The 26,847-nt window shown below is 34.7% G+C and overlaps 1 long non-coding RNA gene and 1 pseudogene across 2 annotated transcripts in view; one reads left to right on the forward strand and one right to left on the reverse strand.

Moving 5' to 3' along the window:
- The first annotated feature begins 270 nt into the window (after positions 1-270).
- Positions 271-26,847, forward strand: part of LOC145286199 (uncharacterized) — a 75,882-nt gene continuing 49,305 nt past the window's right edge. Inside the window, exons 1-2 of one of the 2 annotated variants that reach the window (XR_013869126.1) lie at positions 271-2,351; positions 21,845-22,080. This is a non-coding gene — a long non-coding RNA (uncharacterized LOC145286199). Of the gene's footprint in view, positions 2,352-21,844; positions 22,081-26,847 lie in introns of those variants that run through there. The other variant, XR_013869125.1, reaches the window with a different exon arrangement.
- LOC145286790 (U11 spliceosomal RNA) lies at positions 6,758-6,884 on the reverse strand (annotated as a pseudogene).

Genomic DNA, 26,847 nt, shown 5'->3' on the forward strand with positions numbered 1-26,847 from the left:
TTGTTTAATAATCTTTTGTTTTTTACGTAATTGTATTTTCAAAATTTTTAAAAGCAGTAAAATATATAAACAAGATCAAAGTGTAGTATCTGTTCTTCAGATCTACACTTCAATTTCTTGTTCCCTGTCAGTGGAGGAGAAATCTTTCACGACTGAGACAATTTTAATTTTTGTTCCTTTTCTCCACATTAAAAAACGACCCTGGTGTCTAACTCTGTCCCGTGGGGAGGCATTGTAAATAGGGACAACAAACATTTTATCACTATCACTAGCAGTGTCAGAAATTTCGTGAAAATAGTGAATAATTCCACCCCATCTTTCCAAGCTTATAACTCCTCGAAAAATGTAATTCAAGCCCTAATTTTTTTTTTCAATTAAAGGAGTAAGGACCAAGGTTTTATTTAAAAAAAAACAAAACAAAACAATGTGTTTTTTTTTTTTTAAAAAGGTTTTAAACTTCGGACTTTACAGGTAAATTTCTAAAAAACTGATTTTTTTTTTTGTTTTAAATTTGAATATATTATTTATTGACCTTTTCTCTTCAATTTGTGATATATAAAACTATTAAACATAAATTAATTATTTACTTTTTAATAGACATTTCAAAATGAGAGGCGTAAATTATTCGACCCCCTATCTTTCTAAGCTTATAACTCCTCGAAAAATGTAATTCAAGCCCTAATTTTTTTTTCAATTAAAGGAGTAAGGACCAAGGTTTCATTAAAAAAAAAAAAAAAAGACAAAAAGAAAAAATGTGTTCTTATAAAATAAGGTTTTAAACTTCGGACTTTACAGGTAAATTTCTAAAAAACTGATTTTTTTTTTTGTTTTAAATTTGAATATATTATTTATTGACCTTTTCTCTTCAATTTGTGATATATAAACCTATTAAACATAAATTAATTATTTACTTTTTAATAGACATTTCAAAATGGGGGGGGGCGTGAAAATGGGGGGGCGTGAATTTAAAAAAAACGTTTGTCTAAAATATTATATTCGGTTTATTGGAAAGAACATAAAATTTCACATTGACCCTGAAAATATCGTAAAAATAGAATCAATAGAAAAATTTTGATAGATTTTTAAAATTTAAAAATTTAAAAATATTGAGTTTAAAAATTGAAAAATATTGAGTTCGGAAAATTCATTACTGTTTTAAAAAAAAAATAAAAATATTTTTATTACTTTTAAAACAACTGTAATAGTTTATTTTGGAAGTATAATCCATAAAGAAAATAAATAACCCACTTTTAACAGAGAAATTACGAGATTTTTATATTGTATTCGCAGTTTCGTGTTAGGGGTGTCAAAAATTCCTACAAAAATTCTGATACTGCTACACTATCACTGATAGACTTTTTTTAAAACTAAAAACACAATCGCAGTTGTTCTATTCGATGAATTTTCATAATTTTGGGATATATTACTATTTTTGACATAGCAATTAAGTACGTACTATTGTTTTTGCTGAAAACGACATAAAATAAATTTGCTTGCTCTATCTTAACAAGCATCAAATTTTCTTTAAAATGGTATTTTAATATTTTTGTAATTTATATATTCCAAAAATTACTATTATTCCGACTATTAACAACGAAACATACCGGCATCCGGGCATCATGCCTACTTTTCGCAACTATGCGATCAGGGTAGGTTTAAATAAATACTCGATAAAAAAAAATGCCCACATATTGTAAATTATTTAACTCAACATCTGGGATATTTTAAGTAGTTTAGGTCCATAGAGTGAATGTGGTATTGTGGTGCCTTAAAACAAGTGTAAGGAATAGACAGTGAACGACCCCGAACCCTCCCATATCCTTCTTGGCCTTGTGTCACATCTTTTATGAAATTGTCGTGATTTTATAATAAGATAAATAAAACTCGATACGTGAAAAAGATATTTAGACCATTCCTGTAATGATCTGGTCCCTGTTTATTTTGCGGTGGGAATTTAGTTCTGTGCAATTCTAGGAAGTCCACCCTCCTAGGCTTTACCTTCTCTCTTTGAGAAGAGGTTAGTTTATTACTAATCGTCCGAGGCGCGCTTACCGGGTAATGTCGGCAAGACTGCCCAGGCACTTTTTGCAAATCAGAGTGCACTTCTTCGGGGACGCTGATTTCTCAATCTCACTTTCCGACTCTAGTGTCTATGTTCCTGAAGAGGTAGAGAACTGAAGCACAATATTAAGACATATATTACGGAGTTCTACCAGTCGATATGACGGTTCATTTTTTTTTTATCCAATCAGAGAAAAGAATTGTCTTTACCGCGGAATTTGAACGAAACAACGACCTGTTTCCAAATCCAAAGTTATAACATGTCAAAGTTAAAGCTTCGTTGTTCAAAGGTAAGTCAAGATAAAAAAACTTTATTCAAACGGTATTTAATAGCCAATATATTTATTTATTTTGTCATAAAAGATTTAAAAAAAAATAGTTTAAAAAATTAGGGTGCTTATTCAGATTGGCACTTCTGGCGACAATTAAAAGAAAAGAAAATACACAAAAGTCTGTATTATGTACGTAGTCGTTTGAGAACGAAAATGTCATTCGAAAAATCGATCATGTAGTTTAAAACTAAGACAATCAAAATTAACGATATTTAGAGATTTTACTACTAAATGCAATTGAACGTAAGACTAAGTTGGGGTTGTTTTATAGGTTCTTCTAACGCGCACCACAGTTGTATATAACCAAGACCGTCTTAAGGCCACGATATAACACGATGTAATTGTAATTTAATTTGGTACTCTTGCATAATGTGACCCGAATTCTCGTGTATTCCCGTCAAGCATGGATCGGGCGAGACCGGCAATCATCGGTATCAGCCGATCGTTGTTCAAATGTTGAAACGCTAACTCGACTTTTTATTTTATTTTATTTTTTTTTCTGTTATGTTTTTATTAATTTTTAAGGTGATATTAAGGGGGTGGGTGATTTTTTATTTTCTGATTAGTTATTTCTTTCTTTATTATTATTATTTTTTTTTAATTGAAATTTTGGGAGTTTGATTAGCCAATGAAAAAGCGCTATCTAAATGGAAGCAGACGACATTCGAATCGAAAGAAAGCGACTAAACCAAAAGAAAAAGAAAAGAAAAAGCTGACAAACAAATATATTTCCAACCTCGCCAAACAGAAAAATGACAGGCAAGAAAATAAATCTATACATGTTAGAAAAAGAAATGAAAACATCGATGCAGACAATCTCATTGTCAGGAAAAGAAATTGCTGTCCCCGAAAAATGAGGTGGAAACACTGAAACAGGGTTTCCAAAAAAAAAAAAAAAAAAAAAAAGATCGTGTGTAAAGGATGGTTTCTCCTGGAGATGTTTGACTGAACAACAAGTCTTGAAAAAAAAAAAAAAAAAAAGGTACTAGTGCACTAGTGCAGTTGGTGCACTTCCTGATCTGAAATACCTATTTACTATGCCTCCCCACGGGACAGAGTTAGACACCAGGGTCGTTTTTTAACGTGGAGAAAAGGTACAAAAATAAAAAAAAAATTGTCTCAGTCGTGAAGGATTTCTCCTCCACCGAAAGAGAACAAGAAAATGAAGTGCAGCATCTGAAGAACAGATACTACACTTTGAAGTATTTATTTGCTCCTCCACTGAGCAAATTAGGCACAAGGCCGGTTTTTAAAGTGAGAAGTGAAGGGGAAATGGGGACCAACTCCCCGGGGAGTAGGGGAGCTGGATAGTGACAATTGGTATGAAAGGTTTCCCCTACATTGACCAAGGTCTTATATGTGGGGTTTCCCCCACATATGGTCTTTGCTTGCAGTATCTGCCGGAACAGATTGTATTTATTTGCTTCCCCACTGAGCAAATTAGGCACAAGGCCGTTTTTTAATGTGGAGAGAGAGGAAGGGGGGGAGGGAAAAAAGGGGACCAGCTCCCGATGGGTGGGAAATGGGAGCTGGATAGTGACAATTGGTATGAAGGGTTACCCCTATTGACCAAGGTCTGATATGTGGTGTTACCCCCACATATGGTCTTTGCTTGCAGTATCTGCCGGAACAGATACTACACTTTGATCTTCATATTTAATTTATTCCGCTTAAAGAAAACATTACAATTAAAAAAAATTCCAATATAAAATTAAAACATTTAAAAAAAGTAAAATCTTCAAAAGCCATTGACCTTGGCCAAAAGGCCAAGAAATAATAATGTTATTATTTAAAAAGTCATTCTTAACATGGGGAGGGTGTTTTGTAACTATTCTATACTTTAATCTTACAATTGAAAAAAAAAATATCATAAAACTTTAATTAAACTTGGAAATACGATTTAAAAAATAGCGCGGATCAGTAAGTGCACTAGCACCAAAAATAAATAAATAAAAAATACGGTTGAGAAAAAAAAACTTGTACTTACATCTAACAATTATACGGTTAAAAAATCTTTTCTTGGAAAAAAAAAAACAAACTTTCTGTTGATAAATATTTTGCAAAAATAAATAAATAAATAAATAAATAAATAAATACCAAAAGGAAATAAACATTTTCATTTTTCAAGGTAGTTTTTATTTTATTTTTTATTTTTTTGATTATTTGCATTTATATTTTTGGTATTTTTTCCGGTTTTTTTCCCCCATTAGTCTGCGTCCGTTACGACGCACTTGGCTGACACCTATAATTGCCGGTCTCGCCCGATCAATGCTTGACAAGAATTCGGGGCAAATTATGCAAGAGTACCCAATGTAGGATATTGTTTTGTTTTGTTTAAACAAATAATAGTAATTGTTTTTATTATGAAAGTTTTTTTTTTTTTTTTTTTTTCAACTATTTACGTAAAAAAAAGAAAAAATCATAAGAAAAAGGAAAGGAACAAAACTTTTTTGGTACTCATGCAGAGAGTGATCCCTGCTGAAATAACGTTATTATGTTAAAAGCCATTCTTAACATGGGGCGGGGAGGGTGTTTTGTACCTATTCTGTACTTTAACCTTACAATTGAATAAAAAAAAACATACCATAAAACTTTAATTAAACTTGGAAATACGATTTAAAAAATAGCGCGGATCACTCTCTGCATTAGCACCCTTTATTTTTTTTTATTATTATTATTATTTTTTTTTTTTTGCCAAGAACATATTTTTTCGGGAGAATGTATTTTCCTCAGACTTTTGGAGGGCATAACAAAGTGGACGGAGATGAGATAGCGAATTTGATAGGAAGCTTCTTACCATCCGGGAGCCCTGCCGGTATTATTTTACTTTAAGGCCCGTCTCACGTTCGTATATAACAAAATTAATTTTTTTGTAGATTTTGGTGTGCTAAAAACGAATCTGCAAACCGTTTCCGTTGCAAAAAAATAATTTTCATAATATAAAGAAATTACTTTTTCGAAAAGTGGGTGATCACTTTTCCATGTAAATTTAACTTAAAACGAGCACCCACTTTCTGGCCATCTGAGAGAGGGGGCATTTTTTGTGTGCTTATTGGCTAAAAAGTTTTTTGTTTGATTTCTTTTGCATGGTATTAACCCCTGAACTCTGGAATTATTTTCCATTTAACAGCCTAGCCTTCGTTTACGCTACGCGCGATCATAAACAAAGGCTGTTAAATGTGCACTCGCGTACCAAACTGCCTTGTCACAGTGTAGTATTGGCGAAAAATTGAATTAGACAAAAAAAAAGTAGTTTTGCAAATATTAAACCATGTAATTCTATATGTTATCATGGGTAGAGTGAGAGCGCAGCGACCATGCGCGCGCTTGCGCGTATAAAATGGCCACTCGTGATAACATATAGAATTACATGTTTTAATATTTGGAAAACTACTTGTTTTTCGTCTAATTTTAATTTTTCGTCAATACTACACTGTGACAAGGCAGTTTGGTACGCGAGTGCACATTTAACAGCCTTTGTTTATGATCGCGCGTAGCGTAAACGAAGGCTAGGCTGTTAAATGGAAAATAATCCCAGAGTTCAGGAGTTAATATCATCGTGCTTGCGCGTACAAAAATGGCCAGCGGTGATAATATAGAATTACATGGCTTGATATTTGGAAAACTACTTGTTTTGCGTCTAATTTAAGAGCCTTTTTTATGCTCGTGCGTAGCGTAAATGAAGGCTGGGCTGTGAAATGAAAAATAGTCCCAGAGTTAAAGGGTTAATACCATACAAACGGTAAATTTGAGACGGAAACAATTACCATATTCTTTTAAAGCACACCGAAAACTACCAAAAACTATTTTTTTTCTATACGAATGTGAGACGAGCCTTAAAGTAAAATAATACCGATTTTAAAAAAATTTACTCGTGTCTTTATTGAAAGATGAAAACAGAAAAAGAAATCAAAAAACATTTTAAAAAATGCCCCACTCTCAGGTGGCCAGAAAGTAGGTGGTCATTTTAAGTTAAATTTAGATGGAAAAGTGATCACCCACTTTTCGAAAAAGTAATTTCTTCATATCATGAAAACTATCATTTTGCGACGGAAACAGTTTCCAGATTCGTTTTTAGCACACCGAAATCTACAAAAAAAAAAAAAAAATTGTTATATACGAACGTGAGACCGGCCTTAATGTAAAATTTTACCCCCAATTTCTTACAGAGCTTTATCTAAGTTTTTTTTTTTTTTTTTAATTTTACCTTTTTTTTTTTTTTAAACACAAAACATCAATTGTATAATTTTTCAGATAAATAAACTAGGATTAGCGTTGTCAACAAAGAGCGACAGGGACTGTAGACCACGCACGACCCCTGTGTGTAAACAACAACGATATAAATTCTAACTTTCGTTGTAAATTCGGGCGCCGTGCTAAATGAGCTACAGCTGCCGCGAGTTTATAAAAATAATCTCTCCGGAATCTCTTGATTATAATTCCGCTCAGAGAAACGAATACCGAGTGCCAGTGACGGCAAAGCGTGATATCAATGAAGAACAATACGCGCCCACAATATGTAATAATCTGACATGACCACATTTAATGCTTCTGTTTGTTTGCATATTTGTATAACGAATCTATAATAATTAATTATTCCTACAATAAATACTGTGATTATCTCCTGCAAATCGACATTTTTATATAATTTAAAAACTTAAATTATATGTAGATTTCGTACTTAATTTGTTTTATTTGTAAATAATTCAACTTTATTTGACAACAAAATGTTTTTGATGTCAACAAGGGAAGTAATTCTGTATTCATAAATAAATAATAAAAGTATGTCTTTCGTCATAAGCTAAAAAAAAAAAGGCTGAATTGATAACTAAATTTTAAACAAATTTAAAAAAGCCAAATTGAAACAAAGATTATGTGCGTAAATATATAAACATTTAAATAGTTTATTATTTTTTTGTGCTTATGTAGATTGGTGATGTATGTGGCGTGTAAAAATTAAGAAAATTGTTCATTAGAAAAATGATTATTAAAGGAAAATTTTTCAATGTTGCGATTTTAATTCAACCCTTCTCAAATTGAAATCAAGGGAGATAACTGCAACTGAAATATACATAATTGTTGAAAATGGACGTCAATTCTCTGAATTTGATAGATTTCATTGATCTAACTAGGGATCACCAAAAACTGATTGAATTTCTTCAATCGCAAAATCCATTGACATCTGCATGAACATGTTTAATTTTATTAAACAAAACAAAAAAAAAAAATCAAATCAATCATTGTTATTTAAATCCAGTAACATTCTATTTAAATTTTGTACTAATACATTAATTTTACACAAATATGATGAAAGTAAAAATAAAATAGATACACCCCATAATTTATTATACCATACCTGTTCACACTGAAATACTTATCACAACATTCTGTGGATCTATATTAAAAAAACATTGTTAAACTTTGTGATATATTTCCATTCTATGGAGGTCAGGCGCGAACGAACACCCCATAATTTTATTATACCATATTTCTTCAAACAGAAACATAATTATCAAAGTATACTTATGCAGATAGATATGAAAAGTCTTTATTAAAGTTTGTGCCTATTTTCATTCTATGGAGGCCAGACACGAATGCAGATCCCACAATTTTATTATACCATCCCTATTTAAGTTAAAACATACTTATCAAAGTATTATTATGTACATATATACCAAAAAACACTTGTAAACGTTTTTTTTTTTTAAATTTTTTTTTTTCTATACGTTGTGGACCAGGTGCGAACGCAGACCCCACAATTTTAATGAACCGCCGTTCTGCCAGATCAAACATACCCATACCTGTGTCTCGATACATCTTCTATCATTATATGTAATCAGTTTTTTTTCAAATAGTCAACCATATAGGAGCCTACTCGTGACCACACATACACACACACAGCTTTATATATATATATATATATATATATATATATATATATATATATATATATATATATATATATATATATATATTAGGTACGGGCAAAATAAATGCCGATGCTCAAAATGTATAAACATTTTGACCCCTCCCTTTGCTTAAAAATTCACCAAAAATCAGGAAATTAATCAATTTTAAAGAAATTTTCAGTATTTATCAAATAATGATCGTGGAATATAATGAACTAATTATTTTTATTTAAATCTCAGTGGAAATGCATTATTTTGTTTAAACAAAAAGTACCTTTACTAAAGTTATGGTTTTCAGTAGTAAATAAAAAACGCAAGAATTTATTTTATTTTTTTTTATATATAAATAAAGCATCGTAATTTGTAGTAATAAAAAAAAAAGATCAAATAATTTTTACAGGGACATTACGTTTTTTCGTAATGTTCCTGTAAAAATTATTTAAAGTCTGTATTAATCAATTCGATATAACTCGAAGAAAAATGAATTTCTCAAACTACCGATATTACCATTGTTTATTGAATATTTTCACACAAAAAAATTATAATAGCAAAAATATTTCAACTTTTTTTTAATTACAGATTTCGCATAATTTTTATATGCAAGATTTTAATAATTTCCTTGCTCGCAAGAATGTGAAACTTTCGGCATAACATAATTTTTATATAATATTGAACAATAATTAAATAAAAAAATTAATTTAAAAATAGGAACATAAAAAATAATTCAATTAAAAAATGATAAAAATTGATACAAACGTTCAGAATAGGAATATACGGATGACCGTGTGGGGGGAAAAAAAAGGAAATCTGACACCCCTACCTCCTTTTACTATCATGACTTCATTTTGAAACAGCGTTTTGATTCGCTGAAATTTTGGCCTTCTGTATATGCATGTATATGCATGTATATTCGTGTTTACAACCTGTTATCGGTTGCGTTTTGCCGAACGGCATAATTACTTGCTTTTTGAGGGCTAATTAGTTTGTATTTTGTATAAACAAGGTGTTTTTTTTATTTAATTAATTTATTTATTATTATGTAATTCAATATCTTAGGACTTTACTAATTATCTTTGAAATAGACTCAGAAAACTAATATTAATCTTTTCAAGGATTTTTACAATGAATTTATTTAACTTCAAAATTTAGCTGAAATGATTAGCTCGCCGTGAAAACATTTTCATAACTTTTTTTTTTCACGTGTACAAATATTTTTATCCTTTAGGAAATTAACTTTAATCTCTAATCTTCAAATACAATTAAAAAGTAGTCGGAAACCTACAAAAAAATTATGATAAATCGGCTTTCAAAATTAGGTCCCCCTATTTTTGCCCGCTCATTTTTGCCCATACCTAATATATATATATATAGGTACTTGTACAGTTTAATCAATACATTAAAAAATGAAAATATCAAAAAAAGTTTAAATAGTACGCATCCGTTATGAAATGAAGTTCTCCGAAAAAAAAAAAAAATTGGTAAATTTTTAGTTTACCGACCCCTTGGCATTCACCTTTAATTTGTCGACTTAAAGAGGTTTTCGGGTACGCTGAGAACGAATATCACATTTATTTTTTGCGCAAACACGCAGTCATCCATATTTGAAGACATTCGGTATCCAACGTAATCCTTATTATTTTTAATGGCGGCCATCTTGTTTTCCAATAACGAAAAAACGCCAAAAGAAGCTAAATATGCCCTTCTCCTCACCACCGGTGTTGGCGCAAAAAAGTAAATTTTATTAGAGGGGGGAAGGGGAAAATTCCAAGAAATCTTGAGCGAAAGGAAAGAACGTGAAGAAAAGACCACAATTTAAAAACAGTATTTAGAGTAATATTTATTAAAATAAATTAAAAAAGGTAAATATTACCTCTGCTGCAACAGAACACCGACCACTGATTTGTTTTTTGTTTTTTTTTTAGGGATATTCAATGTTGTTAGTCACAAGTCTGATAATCAAATCCGTCGCAAATTTACATTTTAATTGACCTAAAAAAATTAAGTTTTCACGAGCGGTTTACAAAAGAGTATTTTATGTTTTTTGTTCTTTTTTTTGGGGGGGGGTATTCAATTATAGAACTTGTGTAGTTTATGTAGTGAAGTAGAAAAAAAAGAAATTTAAAAAAGATATATAAGACACAGCTGTTCCTTCCAAAAGGTTGAGCTCTTCAACGTCCAAAAATAATTCACCGTCACAAAAAGAATTCACCGTCACTTCTTCCAACCGTCGTTTCACTCTTTGCGCTCTCCCCCCCCTGCTTAAAAAACAGTACCGTTTATATGCTGCCCATTTCTCCACTTATGCAAATTGACTATCAACCAGAGCCATCTAGTTTTCCATTTCTCCAAACAGCCAATTTGCAAAGGGGGACAACTCAAACCACACGCCCCCTTGATCTACACGATCATCACATGTCAACCCATCACGTAGTCGCTCGACCAACATGGCGGCCGTCTCTCTCGCTGCAATCTCCGCGGAGCCTCTTCGTGAACGTCGCTACTTGGCTCGACATCGCTGTCTTCCTCTGATGACACCACTACCGGCCGCACATCAAGGATGTGTCGAGGGATGCTGTCGATAGATACATTGTTCGGGGACTGGACACTTGTCACAATGCCCCTTCCCCAGCGTGTGGTACAGCGAGCATCAGGCGGTTTGATCCACACTTCCTCTCCCACTCGCACAGTTGCTCGCTTCTCGCCTTCCTCCGCGGGTACCTGTGCAGTTCGGGGATGCCGCCACTCGTACTTGAAGACTGCCCTTTGCGGCACTGACTCCACTTTTTGCCCTGACTTTGAAGCCATATTATACCAGAAGACAGCTTCTGGCGGCAAAATCTGACCCCTTTCAGCTATAGCCTCAATGGTCCTGTGATGCCGCTCCACAATTCCGTTTCCGCCTGGTCTATATGCAGCCCTGAAATAGCGCCGCACTCCCCACTTATCCAACACATTCTCCATGGCAGCTGAGTGAAAGGCAGTTCCATTGTCCATCAGCACTTCTGTCACTGGATCCCTCTCCAAAAACACCTCTTCCAAGATCTTTGCAATTTCACCTGCATTTTCTGCCTTGATTTCCCTCCAAATGGCTACTCTTTCTGGTTCACAGTCGACCATTGACAGATATGGCCTCTGTCGATAGTGCGTTACGTCTATCGCCAACCTGCTCCAGTTTTCTGCCACCCGAACCTCACCAGCTTCGTGTCTACTCGGCCAGGGTCGATTGATTGACACAGGCTGTATCTCTCAACCACTGTCCTAACGGCCTCCTTTGTGATTCTGGAGTCCACCTTCCTGGCCAAGAACAAGGTTCTTTCCACTCCAAAATGGTGCATGTCATGCAAATCCTTCAGAGTGTCTTCATTCAAACAACATATTGTAACAGCCGCCTCATTCCAGCCAGGTCTTCCGCACCCTCGTCGTCACATCTGCTCTGTTCTTCGCTGAAAGAACGATAGTGACCCTAAGTTGAAGATCAAATTCCCTAATCAGCTCCCTTAACATCATCAATCGACGCTTTACTAGCATCTCGGCTGCGCCTTTCGTCTTCACCCTCCTTTCTCCTGTAGCTTCGGACTGGATCCAAGAGAACACCTCAACATTCTGTAGTCCCCATTTCAAGGCTAAGTTGATGCCCTTCATAACCGCATCCAGTTCTGCCACATTTATGTGAGCCACGTCGTCCTTCTTCCGCAACCACGCAGCATCTTCTGCAGTAACACCATTTATCTCCAAGGTGACCTCCACTGCTATACAGCTTGCATCACACCACACAACACCTTCTGCACTGTTGGGTACATGCCAAACACCTCTCACTGGATCCTCCCTCTTCATATCTTCAATAATCTCTCTCATAATGTCCACAGTCTCTTTATCAACTCCATCCTCCCACTTCGCTGCATTAGCTAGCCTTTTGATATAACTACATGCAGTCCGTAGCCATCCTGCAATAGGGTAATGGCCCACCAGTCTTCCGCATATTGAGAAGAGTTCTCGCCTGCTCAATTTTTCCGACACCTCCGGGATCTCATTAAAAAAGGTAAATATTAACCGTCCTATCTGGTCCTTTCTTAGTTGGAGCCCTAACACAGCTCCTCCTTCCAACGATTCCGGGCGTTTTGCAATTAGCCCAAAGCTGTTGAGGTGTTTTACTACGTCCTCCGCAGTTGTTACCGTCTCATCCACCAAAATATCATCAATGTAGCAACTGGTGACTCTTCTGACTGCGTCCTCCTTGTTTAGCACCGTTTTGAGGATCGCTGCTATGATTTTTGGTGCAGAATTCAGGCCAAAACCAACCTAGTCAGGCAGTACGTTCGGCCCTTGTATCTGACCAGCTGGTATTTCCAGAATTCCTGTGAAATGTGGATCTGTAGGTATGCAGATTTTAAATCCACAATCGTCGCAGCCTTCTGAATCTGCCTCCACTCTCGCATGGTCTCTCCGCACACGTCCATCACATCGCCTCCCGTGTGACACGCAACGTGTACATTCAGCTCCCTGAAGTCCAGTACTGGTCGAACTTTTTGTTTTGTGGGCTGAATAACCGCCATTAACGGCAGCACATCTTCCACCTTCTCCGTCCATGGTCTTAAAATCCCCTCTGAGATCCATCGGTCCACCTCCTTCTTAAATTCAACTCTTGTGCCTCCTCGCAACGTATGCTCGTAGCATTCCACTCTGTTGTTCAGTATGGGAGGTTCTCCCTTCCATGCCCACTTGACTGTCCATCTCTCACCACCAAAGTGTGCAGAGAAATCTTGGTCCTCTATCGTGCAACCTTTGTCTGTCCCGGCCGTTCCTGTGACACCTTTTTCGAATTGCACACCTGCAGCCTTTTGATGTCCTCCAAATCTCACGGAGTTCCTATATGCCATAACGCCCCCTAGTCGAGCAATTGCGTCCATCCCTAGCACCACATCGACACCCGTGACAATTTTGTTAATAACAATTGCCTGGATTGTTAGTGACATCCCATGTACCATCAACCGAACGATACTTGTGCCATTGCCGTCAACTGCCGTAATGCTGCTGGTTCCATTGCATGTGTCAACCATGTCTTTGGTGACAATTGTTGAAGTACAGCCCGTGTCGACAAGGGCTTTTGCACTTCGTCCATTTACTTACATCTACTTCTGGTGACATATCCTGAAGCGCCTTCATCGAATAAGTGGGGTAGTCACCGGTGGGCCCGATGAAGTGCTGACGGACAACGACCCAGCCTTTTGCAGCCATCAGATGAGGCAGTTATTACAAGAATGGGGTGTGCGGCTGCGGCTTAGATGCGCTTATGTGCCTTCTGGCAATGGTATAGCTGAGAGAAGCCATCGCAGCATCAAAACAATTGCAGCCAGGAAGCAGTGCACCATCGCAGAAGCTGTGAACTGGTATAATCTCATGCCAAAGGATGGTGTCTCTCCAGGAACGGCGCCTGCAAACGCAATCTATCAGTATCGTGTCTGAGAAAAAGGAATCCACCCCGATACAACTGTGGCCACTGAGATAGGACGGAATCGATATGCCAAAGGGGATGCTGTCTGTGTGAAGCCGTTAGGAAACCGATGTACTGACAAGTATAAACGGGGCACAGTGACCGATGTGGTGAGTCAGCAGTGTGTCCAGGTTGATGGCGTACCCCGTCACGTTAGGGACCTACGGCCGGCGACACATGTACCACCTCCAGTGGACGATGAGAGTGACTCTGACTCTGAGACGAGTGAGCCATCGCTTTGGTTTGCACCATCCCTATCAAGCAGTAACTCTGATATCAGTAACCTCCACGGAGATGAAGCCTTCTCCAACCATCAGGCGGTGGATGAGAGCGCACGCGAAGACGAGAGCAGCACTGTCCCCCTTCGTAGAAGTACCCGACGGTGGCGATCACCACCCCCCTGTCGTCTCTGTGATCATGAGATCAGGGGGGAGTGTGGAGAAAGAAGTGGCTTACCGTTAAAGCGGCTGCGCGTTTGTGCCTGCAGAGCACAAATTGAGAATCAAAATGGCGCCTGCATGCGTTTATGTGGAAAAAAAGTCTCGAGGAATCTCGGAGAATCTCGTACCCTGATTCCATAAATAACGAGGAAAGGAAAGCAGGAGGACAGACGATTTTTAGTCACTAAAGCGAATGGACGTGTGTAAAAGAAGAGGTAGAAGAAAAGAGTGTGGTGAACGAAGCAAACAACGACTCGGTTGAAAGTAGAGTTATAATTTGGTTAGGTTTTAAGATTTACACAATTTAATGATTAATAATATTATAGACATTTGTATATTAAATATGAAATACGGTTTTACTGAATGTTCATTTGGTTACCTACGGGATTCCATATTTTGTTCGGTAAAAAGAGACAAACAAAATATGGGGGGAGGGGGCTACAAAATGCTTAATATTGTGCAATAATATTTTCAAATTGGTTTTAATCTTGCGATAAAATAGCTGACAAGAGGTATGTTTATATTAAAACTTAATATTTAAAAAAAAAATTAAACACAATTAAAAATCTATGTTGTAATGGAACATTTTGAAATGATGAAATTTTAATCGTTTTAATCTTTTAAAAATTAATGTTTACGAAGTTTCTTTTCAACTGATTATAGTATATATTAATTTAAAAAAATGCTATTTAAAAAAATATATTAAGTTTATATCAATTTTTTAATTGCAACTTCAAGGTAAATTTTTGTTCAATATGTGTATTTAAATTTTTAAAAAATAATTTTTTTTTTACTTATTTGAACTCTTATGTTTCATAATAAATAGAAATTTCGATAGATTTAAATAGATTTTGTTCAGATTTCGAAAAAATAAATAGGGGGTGGGGGCACGCACTAAAAAAATATTTCCCCTCGTATATTTTACAAAAACTGCATTTTATATGTAATTTAATTCTAAAATGGATAAGTATCGAATATTTCACGAAAATCTGACCATTAGTTGATTTTTGCTAGATTTCTTAAATACGAGTATGTTTTCACGTTCGGGATGTCTAGTACATAGGAACGTTATTTTAAAGCGCCAATTATGTAATTCGTCTCGCAATTTCATTATTTTAGTTTGATGAAAAAAAATTTTTTAAAATTATTACTGGTTTATTTTGCCCTTCTTCTTTTAAATGGTACAAAATTTATATTGATAATATAATATTTTTTTATATTGATAATATAAAATTTTTAGTGCGTGCCCCCCCCCCTATTTATAAGTTATATATTTATAAGTTACATCGTGTTACATATAGGTTGGGGTAATTCTGTGGTGAATTTTGGCAGTCCCTACTGTAGAAGTACCAATTTTTTTATATGTCCATATAATTTAATATTTCTATTAATATTGTTGGTAATCTGCGTTTTTTTTTTTTGCAAGCATAAACTGAATGTTTTTGCTATATTTTTCTTTTAAACATATTTATGGGTACAACCGTTTTTCTGCGAGTATTTTTTACGTTCTTATAATAATAAAAAAAATCAACGTTTTTTCTTTTATCTTTTTTTATGGACCCCCGCCTTTTTTCTGAATTTTTCTGCACTTATTTTACCTTTTCCGCGAGTATTTTATATATATATATATATATATATATATATATATATATATATATATATATATATATATGCGTGATCAAAAAAAGAGCCCACACACACACACAAAAAAAAAACGTAAATATGTTTGCAAAAACAAACAAAAAAACGTAAATATGATTGAAAAAAAAATAAAACTTAAAAATGTTTATATAAAAAAAAAACATGTTTAAAATTAAAATATCACAAAAACGTTTATTTTTATTTCAAGGGTGCCATTATATACATTTTGTGCTTCCATAACTGGGTGGACAGGTAACGCCACCTATAGTTAAACAGAGGAAACAGGCTCCCTCTTTCTTCCAGATTATCATATTGATTATCATTAAAAAAGGAATTCCTTGTTAATATTTTTTGGGAAAAATTGTTTATATTGTGTCCATGGTAACGGGGCGGTGACTACAGGAAATTAGTCCCTTTTATGTGATAATGTGTTCGAGGTTATTTTTCACCTAATCTCCAGTATTGCCGGCAGTCGGAGGTCTGTCTATTTGTCTACGACTTTTCGGCATCTTTCACCACAATGTGGTGGAGTTAATCCTACTGAAAGAATCGTACACATTAAAAAAAAAAAAAAGAAAAAAAAGAAATAATATATGTGTATTTGTTTTTATTTATTTATTCGATAATATATAGGATATGAAAGATTTCATTGTGTAAAGAAAAAGTCTTTCAAATAACGTAATAAAGTTCGCTATGAGTATATGTCCAACGACTGATGGGAGAAACAACCCATTAAATAAATAAACGATTGTTATTAGCGGACACCGTAATAAATACAATACATAGAACTCTAACTTTTCTTCTAAATTCGGGCGCCGTGCTTTAAATGAGCTCCAGCTGCCACTGTTTAGAAAAATATATCCTCGGAATTTCTTGATAATTCCGCCCAGCAGTAAAAACTACTACTGAGTGTCAGTTACGGCAAAGTATCACAATCGTTATCATTCATTAGAGTTGTCACTCCACTCACTGAATATTTTTCAGTGTACGCTCGCAACCATAACCACACTTATAGTTTCCATTTATTTGTATAGCGAATCTATAATAATTAATTATCGCTACAATTAGTTATGTGATTATTTCGTTAAAATCGACATTTATATTATTTAAAAACGTATGTGTGTAGATCTTGTACTTAATTTGTTTTATTTGTAAATAATTCAACTTGACAAGAACGAAATGTTTTTGATGCCAACAAGGGAAATAATTCTGTAAAACTTCCGCTTTGACGATCTTTTCATAAATAAAATTATTTCTGTTTTGTCGTTGCGTTTTACCACGGCCATCTTAAGAAATGGCCTATCAGCTGAAATATTCCTAGCAAACAAGATATGTGGAACACTTAAACTCTTGATAATGGGCTGACATTTTTACAGAAAGTAAAAAGTTAGGTTATGGTTAACTTTCGCCACCCATTGTTTACAAAGCCATTTGCCGGAAGTGACGTTTTATCTACGGATGATCAAAACCGTATAGAATGAACCTTTTTTTAATATAAGTTTTATTCAAACAGGCTTTATTTGAACTTAATGGACTTTTTTTTGTATTTATTAACTGTTTTATTCTTTTTATCAAACAAAAATAGAATTTTTATATTGACATATTATGGACTGTTTTTCGAACATCGAAATTTTAAAATTAGTTTTATTTAAAAAAAAAAAAAAAAAAGAAAGACGGTGTTTTTTTTTTAATTGAATTCTAAACTTTATTTGAATTTTTCAACAAACTTTTACAGACATAATGGACTGTTTTTCAAACATCGAAATTTTAAAATTAAAGTTTTATGACCCTTCTAGAGTTATCGAATCTATAAAGTCTATTTTTTTATATGAATGAAAAAATTTGTTAAAGAGTTAAAATAAACAAAGACTTTTCATTAAATATATTTAAAATAAATTATAAAATATCTATAAAGTCTATTTTTTATGTCTGTAAAAATTTGTTGAAAAATTCAAATAAAGTTTAGAATTTAATTAAAAAAAAAAACACCGTCTTTTTTTTTTTTTAAATAAAACTAATTTTAAAATTTCGATGTTTGAAAAACAGTCCATAATATGTCAATATAAAAATTCTATTTTTTTTTTTTTGATAAAAAGAATAAAACAGTTAATAAATACAAAAAAAAGTCCATAAAGCCTGTTTGAATAAAACTTATATAAAAAAAAGGTTCATTCTATACGGTTTTGATCATCCGTAGATAAAACGTCACTTCCGGCAAATGGCTTTGTAAACAACGGGTGGCGAAAGTTAACCATAACCAAAAGTTATATAGACAATAGAAAGATCTTGTATCCATCCCCTCTCCAACTTCTTAGAGAGTCGTGTACCTAAGTTTGTTGTGTTTGTGATTTTTACTTTTAATGATAAAAAATTGATTATTATTTTTTCAAGGAAATAAACTACATATCTAAGTTAGGTTTTTTGCTTATATGATTTTGTTTGGACAAAAAAAAATAATTTTTTTTTTAAAATGTTCATTTGAAGATTCCTCAATCTAAAAACTCGATTACTTGTAAAAAAAATCAAATTTTCAAAAAAAATTGATTTTAAATTTCACCATTTCGCTTCATTATTGTTTTTTTTTACCATTTTTTTTGTAAAATTAATCATTAATCTTAAGATTGTATTTTAATTTCGAAATACATTTTTTATTTACTTGAAGTCATAAAAATCAAACTTTAATTCAATGTTATAATCGCTAGCAGCCATTCTTTTTCCTTAGTTTGTTGCACTAAAATTTTCTATGGTCGACATGTATGATGCCCCCCCCCCCGTCTATAATTTTTTTTCTTTTTGTTTGTTTTCAATTTTTTCAGTGGATTAGTATCGATTGCACACCCTCCCCCATGCAAATAATTCAATATTTTAAGATTTTTGAAGGTGTAAGAAATGCTGCAGAAATAAGCAAGTTCCTCACTGGTTGGTTTAATCGCCCACGATTTTGTTTGGACCTATCAGATTGATTGTTGTTATTAAATGCTGAGCATATTCTTGGCGCTATTTTTATGTTTCAGGTGGTGCTAGTTTTTAACAAAGACAGCAAGTCGAATGGACATGAAAACTCATCTCTTTATCCAAGGCATGACACCTCAAACCCTTTTGACTCTTTGAGACGTAGTATGCTCTAACATAGGGTGAAATGTTATTATCATTTGTAAACACGAGGGTTATTCCATGTCAAATCATCCAGGGCTTGACACCCATACCCTCAGATTTGGCTGTAATTTGCAGTGCAGGTAGACAATATAGAAACTAATAAATCCTGAAAATTTGAGCATCTAATTCCAAGCGGTTTCCGATTTAGAGCATTTTTTGTTTTCATTTTTGCTGCATAATGTGGCGCCCGGGATAAATTTTGTGATGTCATTACTTTGAATATTTTCTGATTGAAAGATCGTGTGGCTCTGAAAATTTGCACAGGTAAGTATTTTGACCCAAGGAATCCAGAAATGGCATCAGATTTGCTAAAAAGTGAATCCTTATAGAGATATTAAAGGTTTTGGGATTTTTTACCCACATGCCCCAAAATCCAATAAAAAAGGGTGTGGCTGATATGGTAATGCATTTTTTTTTTCATATATTTTTTCTAGACACAATAAATTACCTTTGGATCAAAAATGGTAAAAAGTTCTTGTTCCGTTCACTCACAGTTTCTGTTGAAAGTCGGGTCTATTTTCGATGATAATGAAAAATATTCCCTCCCCTATTAGATGTAATAATTAATTTAGACATTTGCTAAACTGACATCACACCTTAATTTTGGAATAAATTTGCAAGTAAGTCTGATGTTAAAAGTAAACAGACTCAATACAATCAGATATTTACAATAAAAGTACTTCTAAGAAAGGCTTTCTCCACACATTTATCTCTCACATTAAATTGTGTCTCGATCAAAAATGGTTAAAAGTTTTTTTGTTCATTCACATTGTCTGTTGAAAGTAAAACCTTTTTCAAAAGTCTTGAGATCATTTAAAAACTATGTACACTCATTTTCTGCCTTTTTGACTCCTCCCCTTGTTACTTTTCTTATGCAAAACATGTCAATTTTGATAAGGGCTGTTTGTTTTAGCTAGGCCCCTCTCTGAGCGAACATACTATTACATACACAAAAATGAACTTGAACTATTCCATGAGAAGTATCCTAATGGGACACAACTAGTTTCGATATGTTAAGTCAGGGGAGTGGCCATTCATGCTAAATTCCATAAATTTTATCTTCAAACAGGCGTCCATTAAAAAAGGTTTAATATGTAAAAATAAAGTTAAAATAGTTGCAGTGAAATGGTATTCGAAAATAGTGGATTTCTCAACCAAAGTCAGCATTCAACATTTACATGCTGTTGTGTTCTTTATGCCACTAAAATGCAGAAATGGTTTTTGATATTCTTGGTCAGTTATTGTGTATGTCCTTCCAGTACATGTTGTTGGGGATACAACACAAAGAATTTTCTTGATAGGAACAAACCATGTATCATCAATCTGTGGCCAACTGAACGTCTTGCATGGTCCATGGGGATGCATGAACTTAACAGTTACATCACCTTCCTCTGCATTTATTTCATTCACGATACCAACCCACCAGAAAGAGTTATAAATACAGGTTATATATTGCATTGATGTGATGTCAGAGATATAAAGAATTGATGGCAAGTTGAAGTCATGAATATCAATATATAGTTCATCCTCACTGCACAACTTATGGCCAATGTGTGATGTTGACAATGGGACAAAATGGTGACTAGCTCTGGTTCCTGGCACTGTATCTCCCCTGGAAAACCTTGCTTCAAGCGACTTTCTCACCTCCTTCATGGTTTCCTTACTGATCGCAAAGAAACGGATAGCAGACATCTCCTGGCAGACAGCAAGCATGGCTTTATAATCAAGGATTTGATTATTTAGAGGGCGTTGGAGCGACCGCTTAGCCACATGGCGTTTTACTGAACCACCAATTCCATCACAAGGGGATTTTCCATGACTGGTGGCAAAGAAAACCCACTCACCTTCAATACCAAAGTCCTCCTTATGCAAGCATAAATTGATAAAATTCTTAAAGTTTTTATATTGAACCCCACAGCCATCACGGAAGTAAATCATTTTGTTCACATGCGGTAATAAGGTCCGGATTAAGTCAACAGTCTGTGTCTGAGTTTGATACACAAATGCAATGTCATGGGTGTTGTCATCAGAAATAAAACATAATGAAATATGCTTTAGCTGCTGATCAGAATCTCGGTAGTAAATCACTACTGGGTGTAGGGTACAATATTCCTTGCTCCAATGATAACTTTGAATTTCGTCTTGTATTAACAATTTGGAGTTTTCTGCAAAGTCTCCCAAAACAAGTACTCTATTGGAACTAAGATTCTCTTTCTTTTGATTCAAGTATCCGGTTTGGCATTTTGTTAGATATGAGTGTCTAGTAAGATTATCAATGGTGTCAATCAATAGATCTTTATATTCTGCGTATGTTGTTGTACGGATACTTAATGTTGCATGGCCGCTTGTGTCCCATTGACTAAAATGAAATTCGTCATCGGGGTTCATATCATACAGTTCCTAATCCAAGAATTTCTGCAATTCTTCTCTACCAGGGCAGCTTTCACAGTGATGCATCATACGCTCCTTGTTAGAAGAATCACAAACTAACTTTGAAATCAAATCTTTGTAAGTAACGTTCCATTTTATGGCATCAACAAGAAGTTTTGTATTCTGATGTATGCCACAGACACAAACAGAATGTGTACCCATAGATCCAGCTAAAACACACCACTTTGGACGCATCTCCGCAAATTTGGAAACCCTTATTTCTGGATGATTTGACATGGAATAACCCACCAATGCCCTTATCTTGGGCGAAATATTGTATGATTGATTAACTTACTTCATTACTTATATAATGTCTTTCCAAGACGAATTTAATGTCTACATTTTGATCTGCCCTTTGTCCGCCATTCGGACGATTATTTACAGTGAACTCCATGATATCTACTGGACTTGCAGCATTCATCCTTGGAAGTCATCACTTAACTCATCGACTTGTTGCAACTATTCTTTGAATAGCGTGGAGTATTTAATCCTGCAAACGCGAAAATAAACCATGAACTACTACCCTTACGGGTGTTACCAGCTCTGTTCTGCAGAAAGCTAAAGATGGCACATCTTTTGCAATTTGGATCTTTTTACTTTAATAAAATTTACGTTGAAGTTTAAAGGTGAACCTGTTGTGATTTCTGTTGCTTTCTTTCATTCTGCCAAGGACAAAGCCCAGGCGAGATAATATCTCACAGAGGTACTCAGTTTCTAATATAATGTTCTAGTAAATCGATCCCCCATATTGTAACCAGTCAGTGAGAACATGAAACCAGAAAAGGTAAATTAAAGCGATATTTAATGGTTAACAACAATTTAATAATTTAAATGAAACATTTTTCGAATTAAAGCAACATTGAAGGGTCAACAATAATTTAAATGAAACATTTTTAATATTAATGCGATATTTAAGGGTCAACAAAAATTATACTATTTAAATGAAATACTTTTGAAATTAAAACAGCATTGAAGGATCAACAATAATTTAATGATTTAAATGAAACATTTTTGTAAATTAAATTAACATTGAAGGATCAACAATAATTTAATGATTTAAATGAAACATTTTTGTAAATTAAATTAACATTGAAGGATCAACAATAATTTAATGATTTAAATGAAACATTTTTGTAAATTAAATTAACATTGAAGGATCAACAATAATTTAATGATTTAAATGAAACATTTTTGTAAATTAAATTAACATTGAAGGATCAACAATAATTTAATGATTTAAATGAAACATTTTTGTAAATTAAATTAACATTGAAGGATCAACAATAATTTAATGATTTAAATGAAACATTTTTGTAAATTAAATTAACATTGAAGGATTAACAATAATTTATCAACTAAAATGAAACATTTTTCAAATTAAAGCAATATTGAAGGGTCAACAACAATTTTGAGCAAATTAATAATTTAAATGAAGCATTTTTCAAATTAAAGCAAAATTGAAAGGTCAACAATAATTAATAATTGAAATGAAACATTTTTTAAATTAAAGCGAGATAGAAGACTCAACAACAATTTAATAATTTAAATGAAACATTTTTTGAATTAAAGCAACATTGAAGGGTCAACAATAATCTAATAATTTAAATGAAATTTATGCGTTAACTTTACGTATTTACTTCAAAAGTGCTCAATACGTAGGTAGAGCTAGTTAGTAAGTTATAAAATATATATGGCGATTGAGCTACACTGAATATTTCGCGTTTCATCCACTCTAGCACTCTTCAGGCTTGTTTATTTTTTTTTACTTGGAGTAGATTCTATAAAATATAGAGTTAGTATTAAAGTTTATGTTATGTTATAAAGACGCATATAATTTACTATTTAAATTTATAATATACTTGGTGATAATCAGAGGTTGAAACTAATGAAAAATTAGAGTTGGCACTTTAGAAGTTATGGTTAAAGTGCTTTAATATAGTAGAAAAATCTATTAATTTCAACTGAAACAAAAAGTTCAAAATTAAAGTTAAAGTTTAGGACAATATTTTTTTTTTGATGGGGTTAAGCCATACTTCATGCGATAAAATTTTTATAGCAGTAAAATGGCTGCATGGGCATCTTGGAGGTTACCTATAGTGATAGATGGCTAGCAAAGAAACCTAGTCTTTACACTTAAGGGGTCTGGAGTCAAGACCTGGAACCGTGCACACCATGCTTAGGCAGGGAACACAGACTTGGCCCCTCTATGCATGCACAGACTTGCTATCTTAATCCATCCTCTGTCACAGGCCGCGTGATATAATGTTTGCCTATCACATCCAATCTTCACCTTCATTTTGTTGCTTGAAGAAAGGGATGAGATCCTGATGAGCAAAAGATTCCACCTGACGCTTCTCATGCAGTCATGATGTCCATATCACCATTCTGACTACAGCCAGGATCGCAAGAAACACCATTTGTCTCTCCCTGTCCCACGGCAGCACGACACTGTGGATAATGTAGGACACATCCAATGGATAAGAAAGCTCAAGATCACTATGAGCTGTCACCTCGTTGACATACACCTAGCACCGCTTGAGTATGCTGCATTCGAAGAACGCGTGTTCTAATGTTTTCTCAACTGTAATGGGGACACCCGGGCGAACTTACCAATCTGGCACTGTGTAGGACAGCATTGAGAGGCAACACATATTGGGTCAATCGCCAGCTCAAGGAAAACTCAGAGTTGTTGAGATGATTCAAACCTATCACCCAACTCCACCCTGAGCAGATCTCCCCCTTTGACAACCCCAGACGCTTGATGAGCGGGTCAGCGGTGGCCTCTCTCACTCCATACATCATCCAGCGCGGACGTAGCTGAGATTGAACTCACTACACGAGTTTGTAGTGTAATTCGAATCTTGTCGATAGCTGAATACTTGATGCTTCGCCAGGGCTATCAAGAGTATTTTTTTATCATGATGCCATCACTAGATGGAGTGCCTACCATGGCTTAAGAGAGTCCCATCTACCCTCATTAGTTCCTTGTAAAGTTCTTTACTAGTAAGCCGTGAAAGATTACTGAACTCTGGGAGATTCCTTAGCGCGGCTCTACACTCTCTCAAGAACTGAGTGTCAATCCATGATCTTCAATGCGCCTCAACCATGTAGTCAAGGATGAGGCTGGAATCGATCGCGGGGTACTATGCAAATCTTCTGTCAAAGTTTGACTCAGGAAAGCCAGCCTCTTGGCATCTTGATGACACCTCAAGTCAGGTAGTCCTAAGCTTCCCTCATACGCATGTTGAACACTGACCTGCCTTCGAACCCAATGTTTGCCCTTGTCCAAAGAAACAAGGACAGCTTCCTCTGCAGGGATTTTAAATAGTTTGCAGGCAATGGAAGTACAGTCAGTCAGTAAAAGATGAAAGGAAAGACGTAGGTGAAGCACGCGTCTGCTCTACCCTTCAAGGATAACTTCCTTTGAACCTTTGACTTTACCTCTGACTAATTTTTTTTCGAATTGAAGACCCAGTCCATACCACACATGGAGGATCCGAACCAGGCCGTCTGTCCAGCTGAAGGAAGCAGGAAGAGTGTCAGCACTCCTCCAGGTTCCCAACTACAGACTGATCGACTTGCTTGGTAATTTTTTTCATACTGTGTGAGAGCCTGTCACCACCTCGATGTCTTGGAAACATAACACAAAGATGGTGATGTCATAGGCGAATGCCGAGACCCTGGCTTTCAACCCTCCAGGCAATACGCTTCTGTGCAGAACCAGACTTGCCTCCTCACGCCTTTGCTTGTAAAGTAGCGGCTCCAACGCAAGGACGTAAAGCAGGGGAGACAACGGACAGCTTTGACGCACGGATCGAGAGATGGCAAAGGATTTTGAATACTTTTTGTTTGCCTGTATTACTACTGTCAGTGCACGGTACAGTACGGAGATCCATTTGTGGAAGCTCTGTTTGAGTCCAGCGGTCTCTAGAACAGATGTCAGGAAATGATGGCCCACCCTATTGAAAACTTTGAACTGATCCAAATTGATCAATGTGACTTTTGTGTCGTCTTCTAAGATCATATGCAAGTTGTTTGGAATCGATCTCCCCTTTACGGCATAGTTCGTCTCTAGTTCAATCAAGTTGCCGATAACAACCTGCAGATTGGAGTTATGAACCTGTAGTTGTCTAATTCTTCCCTGCCATGCCTATCCGTTTTCTTCAACAACGTGATCACTTCCTTGGTGACTTGACCTGGCGAGGAGAGTTGGCCAAAATTAAAATACATTGCAGTAATGAGTATTTTAAAATACAAACTTAGGCATGAAGCCCTAATGAATGGGAGGGGGGGGGTTCGGAGGTCTTTCTATTTGTCTATAAAACTTTGAAATTACTCTTAGTTGGCGTCTTTCACCACAATCCCGCATTCATACTGTGAAGTTAATCCTACTTAAAGAATCCCACACGTTTAAAAAAAAACGTATATGTATTTTTTAAATTTATTTATTCGATAAAATATGGGACATAAAAAAAGTCTAACAATGCTCACTGTTTTCGGGGAACCGAATAGAAAAAGAAAAAAAAAAGTCTAATTTTTATTCTAAATTCGGGCGCCGTGCTAAATGAACCACAGCTACTGTGAGTTTATAAAAATAGGTCCTCGAAATTTCTTTATGATAGACCCGCCCCATCTCCCCACTTTTTTATTCTCCTTGTTGTACCTTAATTTTGTAAAATATATAAATCAAAATTTTACCCGCTAGATTGCAAATACAATCTTCAGATCTAGCAGGAAACTGGCTAAATTGGCAACACTAGCATATAGATAGATTACGATCAGCTGATAAAATATATATTTAGTTTATTATTCGTCAAATTAAAATACATTCCAGAATGAGTACATTACAAAATACAAATTAACAACAAACTTAGGAATTGGGGGGGGGGGGTCAGAGGTCTTTCTATTTGTCTACGATACATTAAGGTTACTCTTAGTCGGCAACTTTCACCAAAATACCGCATTCACACTGTGGGGTTAAACCTACTTAAAGAATCTTAAAGAATTCCGCTTCAGTTTCATTGATGCAACCCGTACGAGAAGGAGATTTGAAACTTACCCCGTCCCCCCTGCATGAGGGATGAAGCCTCCAACTATCATCTCTTGAGACATTTTATTTCAAGCCCAAATAATTAGGCATATTATTATTTGAGTCCATTAGTAACTTCCAATTTAGTCTGAATTGTCGAACTGACATGATCATTTAAAATAGACTTCTGCATTATCCTATCTGTGCGAGGGCTGGATCTTTTTACATCAGAAGGCATCATATTAACCCCTTCAACAGCTGCCACCTCTTCAAAGACAGATGAACCAGCAACTAGTTCCTGTTGGAGATTCAAAAACTATTACCTTTTGAGGTCTGTTTAAGCTCTGTTTACAGAAGC

This window comes from Euprymna scolopes, chromosome 10, assembly GCF_053919585.1.
Source record: "Euprymna scolopes isolate OS-2025 chromosome 10, ASM5391958v1, whole genome shotgun sequence".
Taxonomy (NCBI): Eukaryota; Metazoa; Mollusca; class Cephalopoda; order Sepiida; family Sepiolidae; genus Euprymna; species Euprymna scolopes.